The sequence below is a fragment of the Saccopteryx bilineata genome, chromosome 9 (assembly GCF_036850765.1).
Source record: "Saccopteryx bilineata isolate mSacBil1 chromosome 9, mSacBil1_pri_phased_curated, whole genome shotgun sequence".
Lineage (NCBI taxonomy): Eukaryota > Metazoa > Chordata > Mammalia > Chiroptera > Emballonuridae > Saccopteryx > Saccopteryx bilineata.
Window position 1 is genome coordinate 60099685 of NC_089498.1, and position 14543 is coordinate 60114227.

The 14543-nt window shown below is 36.5% G+C and overlaps 1 pseudogene; it reads right to left on the minus strand.

Moving 5' to 3' along the window:
* Positions 1 to 13157: 13157 nt before the first annotated feature.
* LOC136312808 (claudin-7 pseudogene) lies at positions 13158 to 14200 on the minus strand (annotated as a pseudogene).
* Between the last annotated feature and the right edge of the window lie 343 nt (positions 14201 to 14543).

A 14543-nucleotide genomic window follows, 5' to 3' on the forward strand; every position in this document is an offset into this window, starting at 1 on the left:
GTAAATCAATCAATGTGATTCATCACATAAACAAAAAGGAGAAAAACCATATGATAATTTCAATAGATGCAGAAAAAGCATTTGATAAAATCCAGCACCCATTCATGATCAAAACTCTCAGCAAAGTGGGAATACAGGGAACATACCTCAACATGATAAAAGCCATCTATGAGAAACCCACAGCCAACATCATACTCAATGGGAAAAAATTAAAAGCAATACCCTTAAGATCAGGAACAAGGCAGGGGTGCCCCCTTTCACCACTCTTATTTAACATAGTCCTGGAAGTCCTAGCCACAGCAATCAGACAAGAAGAAGAAATAAAAGGCATTCAAGTTGGAAAAGAAGAAGTAAAACTATCATTATTTGCAGATGATATGATATTGTATATAGAAAACCCTAAAGTCTCAGTCAAAAAACTACTGGACCTGATAAATAAATTCAGCAAAGTGGCAGGATATAAAATCAATACTCAGAAATCAGAAGCATTTTTATACACCAACAATGAACAGTCAGAAAGAGAAATTAAGGAAACAATCCCCTTCACAATTACAACCAAAAAAATAAAGTACCTAGGAGTAAACTTAACCAAGGAGACTAAAGACTTGTACTCGGAAAATTACAAAACATTGATAAAAGAAATCAAGGAAGATACTAACAAGTGGAAGCATATACCGTGCTCATGGTTAGGAAGAATAAACATCATTAAAATGTCTATATTACCCAAAGCAATTTATAAATTCAATACAATACCAATTAAAATACCAATGACATACTTCAAAGATATAGAACACATATTCCAAAAATTTATATGGAACCAAAAAAGGACACGAATAGCCTCAGCAATCTTAAAAAAGAAGAATAAAGTGGGAGGTATCACACTTCCTGATATCAAGTTATACTACAAGGCCATTGTACTCAAAACAGCCTGGTACTGGCATAAGAACAGGCATATAGATCAATGGAACAGAACAGGGAACCCAGAAATAAACCCACAGTTCTATGGACAACTGATATTTGACAAAGGAGGTAAGGAAATACAATGGAGTAAAGACAGCCTCTTTAACAAATGGTGTTGGGAAAATTGGACAGCTACCTGCAAAAAAATGAAACTAGGTCACCAGCTTACACCACTCACAAAAATAAACTCAAAATGGATAAAAGACTTGAATGTAGGCCGTGAAACCATAAGCATCTTAGAAGAAAACATAGGCAGTAAGCTCTCCGACATCTCTCGGAGCAATATATTTGCTGATTTATTTCCACGGGGAAGTGAAATAAAAGACAGGATAAACAAATGGGACTATATCAAACTAAAAAGCTTTTGCACAGCTAAAGACAACAAGAACAGAATAAAAAGACAGACTACACAATGGGAGAACATATTTGACAATACGTCTGATAAGGGGTTAATAACCAAAATTTATAAAGAACTTGTAAAACTCAACACCAGGAAGACAAACAACCCAATCCAAAAATGGGCAAAAGAGATGAATAGACACTTCTCCAAAGAGGACATACAGATGGCCAATAGGCATATGAAAAAATGCTCAACATCACTAATCATTAGAGAAATGCAAATTAAAACCACAATTAGATATCACCTTACACCAGTCAGAATGGCGTTTATCAACAAAGCAACACAGAATAAGTGCTGGCGAGGATGTGGAGAAAAGGGGACCCTCCTGCACTGCTGGTGGGAATGCAGACTGGTGCAACCACTGTGGAAAACAGTATGGAGATTCCTCAAAAAACTGAAAATCGAACTGCCTTTTGACCCAGCTATCCCACTTTTAGGAATATACCCCAAGAACACCATAGAACGGCTTGAAAAGGAGAAATGCACCCGCATGTTTGTGGCAGCATTGTTCACAATAGCGAAGATCTGGAAACAGCCCAAGTGTCCGTCAGAGGACGAGTGGATTAAAAAACTTTGGTACATATATACTATGGAATACTACTCAGCCATAAGAAATGATGACATCGGATCATTTACAATAACATGGATGGACCTTGATAACATTATACGGAGTGAAATAAGTAAATCAGAAAAAAAACTGAGATGAATCCATACATAGAAGGGACATAAAAATGAGACTCAGAGACATGAACAAGAATGTGATGGCAACAGGGGAGGGGGGGTTGGGGGAGGGGGTGAAGAAGGAGAGAGCAGTTAGGGGAGGGGAGGGGCACAAAGAAAACCAGATAGAAGGTGACAGAAGACAATTTAACTTTGAGGGAGGGGTATACAGCACAATCAAATGTCAAAATAATCTAGAGATATTTTCTCTCAACATATGTACCCTGATTTATCAATGTCACTGCATTAAATTTAATAAAAAAATATTAATATTAAAAAAAAAAAGAAAAGCAGCTGTAGCCATACTCATATCTGATAATACTGACTTCAAGACAACAAAGGTAACAAGAGACATAGATGGTCATTTTATAATGATAAGGGGGATATTGTATCAAGACATAACACTTCTTTTTTTTTTTTTTTTTAATAAATTTTTATAAATGGTAATGGGATGACATTAATAAATCAGGGTACATATATTCAAAGAAAACATGTCTAGGTTATTTTGTCATCAAATTATGTTGCAAACCCCTCGCCCAAAGTCAGATTGTCCTCCGTCACCCTCTATCTAGTTCTCTGTGCCCCTCCCCCTCCCCTAACTCTCTCCCTCCCTCCCTCCCATGTCCTCCCTCCCCCCCCACCCTTGGTAACCACCACACTCTTGTCCATGTCTCTTAGTCTCATTTTTATGTTCCACCAATGTATGGAATCATGTAGTTCTTGTTTTTTTCTGATTTGCTTATTTCACTCCTTATAATGTTATCAAGATCCCACCATTTTGCTGTAAATGATCTGATGTCATCATTTCTTATGGCTGAGTAGTATTCCATAGTGTATATGTGCCACATCTTCTTTATCCAGTCTTCTATTGAAGGGCTTTTTGGTTGTTTCCATGTCTTGGCCACTGTGAACAGTGCTGCAATGAACATGGGGCTACATGTGTCTTCACGTATCAATGTTTCTGAGGTTTTGGGGTATATACCCAGTAGAGGGATTGCTGGGTCATAAGGTAGTTCTATTTGCAGTTTTTTGAGGAACCACCATACTTTCCTCCATAATGGTTGTACTACTTTACAGTCCCACCAACAGTGAATGAGGGTTCCTTTTTCTCCACAGCCTTTCCAACATTTGCTATTACCCGTCTTGTTGATAATAGCTAATCTAACAGGGGTGAGGTGGTATCTCATTGTAGTTTTGATTTGCATTTCTTTAATAACTAATGAAGATGAGCATCTTTTCATATATCTGTTGGCCATTTGTATCTCTTCCTGGGAGAAGTGTCTGTTCATGTCCTCTTCCCATTTTTTTATTGGATTGTTTGTTTGTTTGTTGTTGAGTTTTATGATTTCTTTGTAAATTTTGGATATTAGGCCCTTATCTGAGCTGTCATTTGAAAATATCAGTTCCCATATAGTTGGCTGTCTGTTTATTTTGATATCAGTTTCTCTTGCTGAGCAAAAACTTTTAATTCTGATGTAGTCCCATTCATTTATCTTTGCCTTCACTTCTCTTGCCATTGGAGTCAAGTTCATAAAATGTTCTTTAAAACCCAGGTCCATGATTTTAGTACCTAAAGACATAACACTTCTTAATATATATGCACCAAACCAGGAAGCACCAAAATATATAAGACATCTACTAACTGATCTAAAAATACAATCCTACTTAGAGATCTCAATACACCACTGATGGCTCTAGATATTCATCCTAACAGGAAATCAATAAAGAAATATTGACCTTAAATGAAACACTAGAACAATTGAATATAATAGACATTTTATCCCAGACATCAGAGTATACATTTTTCTCCAGTGTACATGGAACATTCTCAAGAATAGGTCATATATTGGGCCACAAAACTAACATCAACAAATTCAGAAAGATTGAAATTATACCAAGCATATTCCCTGACCATAAAGTTTTGAAACTAGAATTCAACTGCAAAAAAGAAGTAAACAAACCCACAAAAAGGCGAAAATTATACAGCATACTTCAAAAAATGACTGAGTCAATGTAGAAATAAAAGCAAAGATTAAAAAGATATATACATACAAATGAAAATGACAACACATTTCAAAATCCCTGGGATGCAGCAAAAGCAGAATAAGAGGAAAGTTCATAACATTAAAGGCTTATATATAAAAATAAAAATAAAAAAACAAGAGAAAGCCCAGGTAAAAAATATCAAATCTTAAGGAACTAGAAAAAAAAAAGAGCAAAGGCAACCCAAAACCAGTAGAAGAAAAAAAATGATAAAAAAAAAATTAGAGCAGAAATAAATAAAATAGAGAACAGAAAAACTATAGAAAAAATTAATACAACAAAGAGGTGATTTTTGGAAAAGGTCAACAAAATTGACAAACCTCTGGCAAGACTCAGAAAATAAAAAAGAGAAAGAACTCATATAAATGAATCTGAAATGTAAGAAGAGAAATTACCACACATATTATAGATATACAAAGGATCATTATAGAATACTATGAAAAACTATATGCCACCAAATTCAACAATCTAGAAAAATATGGGTAAATTATTAGAGCTACACAATCTTCCTAGACTGAGTTACAAAGAAGTGGAAAGCCTAAATGGAACCATAAGCAGGGATGAAATAGAAACAACTATCAAAAACCTCCCCAAAAATAAAACTTCGAGGCCAGATGGCTACACTAGTGAATTCTACCAAGCATTCAAAGATTTGGTTCCTATCCTTCTCAGTCTTCCAAAATATTGAAGAAGAAGCAATACTTCCAAACTCATTTTATGAGGCCAACATAGCCCTCATACCAAAACCTGGCAAGGACAATACAAAAGGAGAAAACTACAGACCAACAACTGAATTGAATACAGATGCAAAAATTCTAAATAAAATACTAGCAAATCAAATACAACAACACATTAAAAAAAATAATACATCACAATCAAGTGGGATTCATCCCAGAAGAACAAGGATGGTTCAACATACATAAAACAATTAACATAATATACCATATTAACAAAACAAAGAACAAAAATTATATGACCTTACCAATAGATGCAGAAAAGGCATTTAATAAAAAACAACATCCTTTATGTTTAAAACACTCAATAAAATAGGTATAGATGAAAAATACCTCAACATAATAAAGCCCGTGTATAAAAAACCATCAGCTAATATCATAGTAAATGGTAAAAAAGCCAAAAACATTTCCTCTAAAATCAGGAACAGGCCCTGGCCGGTTGGCTCGGTGGTAGAGCATTGGCCTGGCGTGCGGAAGTCCCAGGTTCGATTCCCAGCCAGGGCACACAGGAGAGTCGCCCATCTGCTTCTCCACCCCTCCCCCTCTCCTTCCTCTCTGTCTCTCTCTTCCCCTCCCGCAGCCGAGGCTCCATTGGAGCAAAAGATGGCCCGGGCGCTGGGGATGACTCCTTGGCCTCTGCCCCAGGTGCTAGAGTGGCTCTGGTCATGACAGAGCGATGCCCCGGATGGGCAGAGCATCGCCCTCTGGTGGGCTTGCCAGGTGGATCCCGGTCGGGTGCATGCGGGAGTCTGTCTGACTGCCTCCCTGTTTCCAGCTTCAGAAAAATAAATAAATAAATAAATAAAATAAAATAAAATGAAGTCAGGAACAAGACAAGACTGCCCACTCTTTTCACTCTTCAACATAGTCCTGGAAGTTCTAGCCAGAGCAATCAGACAAGAGAAATCAATAAAATGCATTTATATTGGGAAAGAAGAAGTAAAGGTTTTACTTTGTGCAGATGACATAATCCTGTATATAGAAAACTCCAAAGACTCCACAAAAAGACTATTAGAAACAATAAACCAATACAGTAAGATTGCAGGATACAAAATTAATATACAAAAATCTATTGTTTTCATATATGACGGCAATGAAACTTCAGAAAATGAACTAAAAAATATTTTCTTTTACAGTTGCCACAACAAAAAAATACCTAAGAATAAATATAACAAAAAATGTAAAGGACATATATACTGAAAACTATAAAGCATTATTAAAGGAAATAAAAAAAGACACAATGAAATAGAAAATATTCCAAGTTCTTGGATAGGAAGAATCAATATAGTTAAAATGGCCAAATTACCCAAAGCAATATACAAATTTAATGCAATTCCCATTAAAATTCTAATGTCATTTTTTAAAAGAAATGGAACAAAAAATCATCAGGTTTGTATGGAACCATAAAAGCCCCTGAATAACCAAAGTAATCCTGAGAAAAAGAAAACAAAGCTAGAGGCATTACAATACCTGACTTCAAGTTATACTACAGAGCCATGATAATCAAAACAGCATGGTATTGGCAGAAAAATAGACACACAGATCAATAGAATAGAATCAAGAGCCCAGAAATAAAACCACATATATATGGGCAAATTATCTTTGCTAAAGGAGCCAAAAACACACAATGGAGAAAAGAAAGCCTCTTCAATAAATGGTGCTGGGAAAATTAAAAAGCCACATGCAAAAGAATAAAACTTGACTACAGTTTGTCTTCTTGCACAAAAATTAATTCAAAATGGATCAAAGACCTAAATTTAAGACTTGGAACAATAAATTGCATAGAAGAAAACACAGGTACTAAACTTGTGGACTTTGGCCATAGAAAACATTTTATAAATTAAATCCCAAAGGCGAGGGAAGTAAAGGCAAAAAGAAACAAACGGGACTATATCAAACTAAGAAGCTTCTGCACAGCAAAAGAAACTGACAACAAAACTGACAGTCAACTAAATGGGAGATGATATTTGCAAACAAAAGTTCAGATAATGGGGTTAATATTCAAAATATATAAAGAACTCACAAAGCTCAGCAAGAAACAATCTAATAAAAAATGGGGAAAAGACATGAACAGACACTTCTCCCAAGAAGAAATACAAATGGCCAACAGATATATGAAAAGATGCTCATCTTCACTAGCTATTAGAGAAATGCAAATCAAAACTACAATGAGATACCACCTCACATATTAGATTAGCTATTATCAACAAGATAGGTAATAACAAGTGTTGGAGGGGCTGTGAGAAAAAGAAACCCTCATTCATTGTTGGTGGGAATGTAAAATAGTACAAACACTATAGAAGAAAGTATGGTGGGTCCTTAAAAAAATAAGAATAGAACTACCATATGACCCAGCAATTCTTCTACTGGGTATATACCCCAAAACTAAAAAAAAAAAAAAATGATACATAAAGACTCATGCACCCCATGTTGACTGCAGCATTATTTACAGTGGTCAAGACATGGAAACAACCAAAGTGCCCTTCAATAGAGGATTGGATAAAGAAGATGTAGTACAAAAATACTATGAAATACTATTCAGCCATAAGAAACAATGACATTGTATCATTTATGACAACATGGATGAACCTTGATAATATTATACTGAGTGAAATAAGTAAATCAGAAAAAGCTAAGAACTGTAGATTCCATACATAGGTGGGACACAAAATTGAGACTCATGGACATAAATAGGAGTGTAGTGGTTACCAGGGGGAGGATGAAGGAGGAGAGGAAGCTGGATGGGGGAGGGCGAGGGACATAAAGAGAGACAAATATAAGGTGATGAAGGATGATTTGACTTTGGGTGATGGATACACAACATAATCGACTGACCACATGACGTGGAGATATCTGCCCAAAATCTATGTACTTCAGATGTACTTTAGTGACACAACAGTGTCACTCTGTTGAATTTAATCATCTAAATAAAAATTTTAAAAAAATTTAAATAAAAGAAAGAAATGCAAATTTAAACTTAGCATTGTCTTAGATTTTATTTTCACTTATTTCATTTTACATTGCACATTACAGAACTGGCAATAAGCCAAAACATCTTTCTTAATTCTGACAAAATTATTGTTTTACTAATTCACTCTCTAATTAACATTTCCTTGTTTGATAATAGAACACTTATCATCACTGTTGTTTTCAAAATTAAAAAATTATAAAACAAAATTTAATGCTCTATAACTGGGTCCATTGAATCACTATTTATCTCCTACAGATAAAATTTCTCATGTAATAAAATAACATTTGGCAAGGTAAAAATGAGTAATATTTAGAAATTTCTTTGAGGTATAATCAACATACAATAAATGTACATACTTGAAAAATATAATTTTAGATATTTTGACATATGTATATATCTTCTATAAAACCAACACAATCAAAATATTGTTTCCAATAGTTTTCTCATGCTCCTTTGTCGTCCCTCCCTATCCTCTCCCCAGTTTCCCTCTGCTGCCTCATCCCTTTGCCATCACTGATTTGCTTTTTTCCCTCTAAATTTGTTTGTAATACGAATGTATTATGTAAATCAAATCACTAGGTATTCTTTTTTTATTTCACTCAGCATAATTATTTTGAGATTCACCCATGTTGTTATATATCTTGAATATTTGGGTTGTTTTCACTTTGGGCTATTATAAATAATGTTGCTATGAACATTTGTCACAAATCTTTGTATGGTCAAATTCTTTTATTTCCATCAGGTAAATATGAGTAGAGTGGCTGAATCTTATGTTACATGAATGTTTAAGTTTTTTATAAAACTGCCCAACTGTTTTTGAAAATGGTTATATATTTTAAAACTTCCACTGGCAGTGTATCAGAGTTCTAATACATCCTCATACCTTTTCTTTCTCCTTTTTATTGATTTTATTGGGGTGACATTGATTAACAACATTGTACAGATTTCAGATGCACAATTCTATGTCACAGCATCTGTACACTGTATTATGTGTTCACTACCCTAAGTCTCTGTCCATCACCATTTTCACCCCCAAACCCTTTTCTACTTCTCCTCCCCAGCAATCACCTGAGTTTTTTTTCTTTTTTTCTTTTCTTGATTCACAAACTTCAAAAGAACACTTACTACAATTAGTTTTCTTAACTTTAGCCACTCTCACAGATGTGAAGTGATAACTCATAGCTGTTTGAATTTGTCTTTCCCTAATTCATAATGTTGAACATCTTTTTAAGTCCTTATTTAGCACTGTGTGTCTTTATTGTTTGTTTCCCCACTATTGAGTTTTGAGTGTTATTTATATATGCTGGCTACAAGTTGTGTATCAGGCATATGTATTTTAAATATCTCCCCTAGTCTGTGACTTTCTTTTTATCTGCCTTAAAGTGCCTTTGAATAGCTGGGGTTTTTTATTTTGAAAAGCTTAATTTTTATAAATTGTGCTTTTGCTGTCAAGTTGAAGAAACATTTGCATAACATGAAATCACAAATATTTTCTGTTTTCTTTTCAAAGTTTTATACTTTTAGGCTTTACATTTAAATTTATGTCCCCTTTTGATTTAATTTTTGTATATTTGTGCAAAGTACAGGTTAAAGTTCCTTTGGGGGGAATGGATATAAACTTCTAATTCTTTTCTGATTTCCCAGAAAAAAAATTGGTCTTTTTTTCCCTAGGTAAACATGCAAGTTCTTTCAATTGCTGTCCTTAGTCATGATTTAATAATAGATATTTTTCTTGGTTGGGAGTGAGAAGAATGAAAAGAGGGAAGCAATTTCTTTATTGTAGATTTTAATTCTGTCCCTGTTTGATATTGTTTGTTTTCTTATATATTATTTGTCCTTATCATGTAACAATTTAGTGATTTTTACTCCTATATGTAAGATTATAACTAAGGCACTGGGTGCATCAGTCTATGTCAGTGAAACAAAAACTGAGGCATCACAAGTTCTCTTGTACACACATGACATCTCTTTTAAAAAATCACTGATGTGGCAGAAGGGCCATATTTCACGACCTTTTTACCTGTCTGTTTCCTAAACCAGCCATGAAGACAAGTCCTTCTTGTTCAGGACAGGACAAAAACATGCATAAAATTGAAAGACAGATAAATAAGAAGGAAGCATGTGAAGAAGAAGAAGAAGAAGAAGAAGAAGAAGAAGAAGAAGAAGAAGAAGAAGAAGAAGAAGAAGAAGAAGGAGAAGAAGAAGAAGAAAAAAGAAAAGGAGAAGGAGAAGAAGAAGGAGGAGGAGGAGAAGAAGGAGGAGAAGGAGAAGAAGGAGGAGAAAGAGGAGGAGGAGGAGGAGGAGGAGGAGGAGGAGGAGGAGGAGGAGAAGAAGAAGAAGAAGAAGAAGAAGAAGAAGAAGAAGAAGAAGAAGAAGAAGAAGAAGAAGAAGAAGAAGAAGAAGAAGAAGAAGAAAGGAAGGAAAAGAAGAAGGAGGAGGAGGAGAAGAAAGAGAAGGAGGAGAAGAAGGAGGAGGAGGAGAAGAAGGAGGAGAAGAAGGAGGAGGAGGGGGAAGGAGAAGAAAAAGGAGGAAGAGAGGAAGAAGAGGAGGAGGAAGAAGACAGAGGCAACAGTAAGGGTGTATGAATCTGTTCCTGTTTCTAGAGCATGTGGTTCTATATTGCCTGTCCACTCCAACAGAATCAGCATTCCCTGATATCATATGTATATATTCAATCTTTCAAAGGACAGTAACAAGATCATGGATTACTGTAAGAGACCACTCATAGCACTCATATGCATGCACACACACAAATGCACATATGCATGCATGCACACACACTGCAGATTGAGTTTCTTAAATAAACACTTAGCTTTAACTCACAAGAAAGCTGTTGAGTCACCTAAGAAAAAATTCTAATAATGACATTGAATTGATAGTTAACTCTTTTTTTCAGGACATTTGTCATATCTCTATTATTCATATTAAAAAAATATTTTCTTCCTACATTCACTGCTTACTTGATGAAGAATAAAGAAATAATTAGAGAACTCTACAGGTGAGACAAGTTAAATAATTTCTTTAATTCTAATTACTAGTATGTTTATTAAACATCTAGTGGAATAAAAGAGACTCCATATAAATAATATAACTAACATTTCACTAAGTTATCCACATGAATCATACTGACTACTTATAAATTCAGCTCCAAAATAACTAAGTATAGTTTTACTTACCTATGGTTTTCATTATCTAAAGTATTTTGCTTGTTAGCACAAAAAGTTGGGAGTTGATGTAAAAATAAAAAATCTTGTATTATTACACATCAATAATGATAATGAATTGGCCTATTTCTTTTATATCTAAACTTGGTCAAGTGACAGTTATATATTGGAATAACAGTGTATAAGATTTGTGTTTATTACAACTTAGTGAGAAAGTGTCTATAATTTCTCTCATATGGAAATATTTCACCCAGGAAGCCAGATATACTCAAGACATACTAATAATCATAATCTCTATATAAGCAGAGAATAAAAAAAAATTTTATTTGTAGTCAATGAGGTTTTTTAATAGCCTAGAACAAAAGTAAGTAGTACATTGCCATTGTAATTCATATTTCATAAAACACCACTAAATTGTCCTTTGCTTTATATAAATTTTGTATTTTTAAACTTTGGTTACATCTAAACCTCAAATCAAATTATTCTCACTCATAATTACTTCTGAGTCACTAGATAATAGAGAAATGTAAAAAAAATTAGGGACAACTCCATGGGGATCCTATATTTTTGGTTATACAATAACTATTAAATATTCACAGTTATTTAATCATATTTTAAAATATTAGTATTATACACTTTAGATCAAGTAAACTGTCTCTTTTGGGCTTTGAGCCCAAGAAGCTCATCTCAAAGGCTTTGTATATATATGGCTAAACAACTACCTGCTAGCATAGCATATCACTTAGTTGGCTCTCTTAAATTATCCAAGTAGGTCACTGTACAATTAATTTGTATGCAGCACATTCATATAGATTAAATAAATTTTCCAGTTCCATTATGGTTGTCCATTTTCCAACTGAAACAGATCATGTAATATATGCATAATTAAAACTGGAGAAATAATAGCTTGGGACACACTAGCCCCAAATTTTAAATTTTTCTATAGAATGAATATGTGCACTATCTTAGATATCATTATCTGAACAAAGTCTTGACTGAAAGTGTGTAAGAAACAACATGCCCATTTCCCTGTTGTTTTAAGGTAGAAAACCCATCCTGTCTATAAAGAGAGAATAGCTACAAATACTTACATTATACCTATCGTGTACCAGGTAATTATATGCATTTTGCATTCATCACATTTATTATTGCACATAACTAAGTAAAATGGATCCAATTCTTACCACCATTTTATATAGGCAGAAACTAAGGCACAGAGAGGTTATGTAACTTGCTCATAGTCTCACAGTAGTAATGGGCAGAACTGGAATTAGGATCCTAACAGTTTTAGTTCAGAGACTGTGCCCTGAACCATTAGACAACAGTGCATTTTCTTCCTTTTGAGTCCTTATACTTTCTCTCTTGTCCATGTCTCTGAGTCTCATTTTTATGTCCCACTTCTGTATGGAATCATACAGTTCTTAGTTTTTTCTGATTTACTTATTTCGCTCAGTATAATATTATCAAGGTCTATCCATGTTATTGTAAATGATCCAATGTCATCATTTCTTATGGCTGAGTAGTATTCCATAGTATATATATATATGTACCAAAGCTTTTTTTTTTTATAATTTTATTTATTTATTTATTCATTTTAGAAAGGAGAGAGAGAGGGAGAGAAGAGAGAGACAGAGAGAGAGAAGGGGAAGGAGCAGGAAGCATCAACTCCCATATGTGCCTTGACCAGCCAAGCCCAGGGTTTTGAACCGGCAACCTCAGCATTTCCAGGTCGACGCTTTATCCACTGCGCCACCACAGGTCAGGCTGTACCAAAGCTTTTTAATCCACTCGTCCACTGACAGCCACTTGGGCTGTTTCCAGATCTTCACTATTGTGAACAATGCTGGCATAAACATGGGGGTACATTTCTTCTTTTCAAACAGTGCTATGGTGTTCTTGAGTCAAAAAACTACTAGACCTGATATATGAATTCAGCAAGGTGGCAGGATATAAAATTAATACTCAGAAATCAGAGGCATTTTTTTTTCCCAAAACATACTTTTTATTACTGTACAAAAATCACCCCTCTTTGGTCTCCCCCACCCAGCCTCCAGGGAACTGCACATGGTGTGCAGGGCTGGAGTGACCTATGGCTTTTGCACATCCTGCCCATGGGCTGAGCTCTCTGCCCCAGGTCCTTTCAAGAGTCTGGGCACACTCATAGGTCACACATACTCCTTGGCAGAGTTGGGCTGAGAATAGGAGCAGGGTGCATGGTACCCAGCTTTGCTCTCATTCCCAGGACAGGAGCAAGAGAGCAGTGCACCTCCCAAGAGGGCCAGAGCAGATCCTGCCCAGCCAATGAAGATGGCAGGGCCAAACTTATACTTAACATTCATGGGGACCAAAGGGTTATAGAAGTCTGTGATAATCATGTGGCCATACCAGGAGCAAGCTATCAAAGCAGCAAGACCTGCCACAATAAAAATGATGCCTCCAGTCATGGCTATACGGGCCTTCTTCGCTTTGTCATCTCCCCCACAGCGTGTGCACTTCATGCCCATCGTTGCTACGAACATGGCTAGTAAGCCCAGCACCAGGGATACCACCATTAGGGCTCGAGTGGCCTGAATGGCCGCCGGCAGGGCGAGCACGGAGTCGTACATTTTGCAGCTCATCACTCCCGTGCTCTGAGTGATGCAGTCCATCCACAGCCCCTTGTACATGGCCTGGGCCGTGATGATGTTGTCGCCCGCGTACGAGCTCATCTGCCACTGCGGAATGGCGGTGCACGCCACCAGGCCCACCCAGCCCAGCAGGGCCATGGAGAAGCCCAGCAGCTGCAGGCCCGAGTTGGCCATTCTGCCCTCAGAAAAAGACTGGGGCGCTTCTGCAGTAAAACAAACTTCGAGGGGCGACCCCACAAGACAACTTGGGGTGAAGTTCTAAGTAGCCCAAAGAGAGAAAAAAGTTTTTGGTCGAGTGACTGCAAATTTCTTATCACCTAAAGTAAATACAAATCGCCCTTCCCGCGGGGCGAGGGTCTCCCAGCAGAGGGAACTGGCTATGCCCAGAAGACTGGTGGCCGACAAAGGCGGTCCCGAAGGCCAGGCCGCTCCCTCCGGCGCTCTCGGCGACGCTACCCTAACAAAAGGTGGAGGGGCGCTATGGGCGCGATCCTGGGGGCTGGAAGTCCCCAAAGTACCCTGAGCTGTCGGCCCGAAGCGGAGATGAGAGCAGCAGTGAGGAGGCAGATGCAGGCGGACAGGTGCCGCACATCTGAGTATATGTAGGGCGTCAGGGGCGCGCCCCGGCGGGCACTGGGAGCCCAAGGAGGAGCGGAACCCGAGGGGCGGCCAAGGGTGACCTGACGTCACCAAAAGGCCAGAGGCATTTTTATACACTAACAATGAACTGTCAGAAAGAGAAATTAAGGAAAAAATTCCCTTTTCTATTGCAACCAAAAAGATAAAGTACCTAGGAATAAATTTAACCAGGGAGATTAAAGACTTGTACTCGGAAAATTATAAAACATTGATAAAAGAAATCAGGGAAGATACAAACAAGTGGAAGCATATACCGTGCTCATGGTTAGGAAGAATAAACATCAT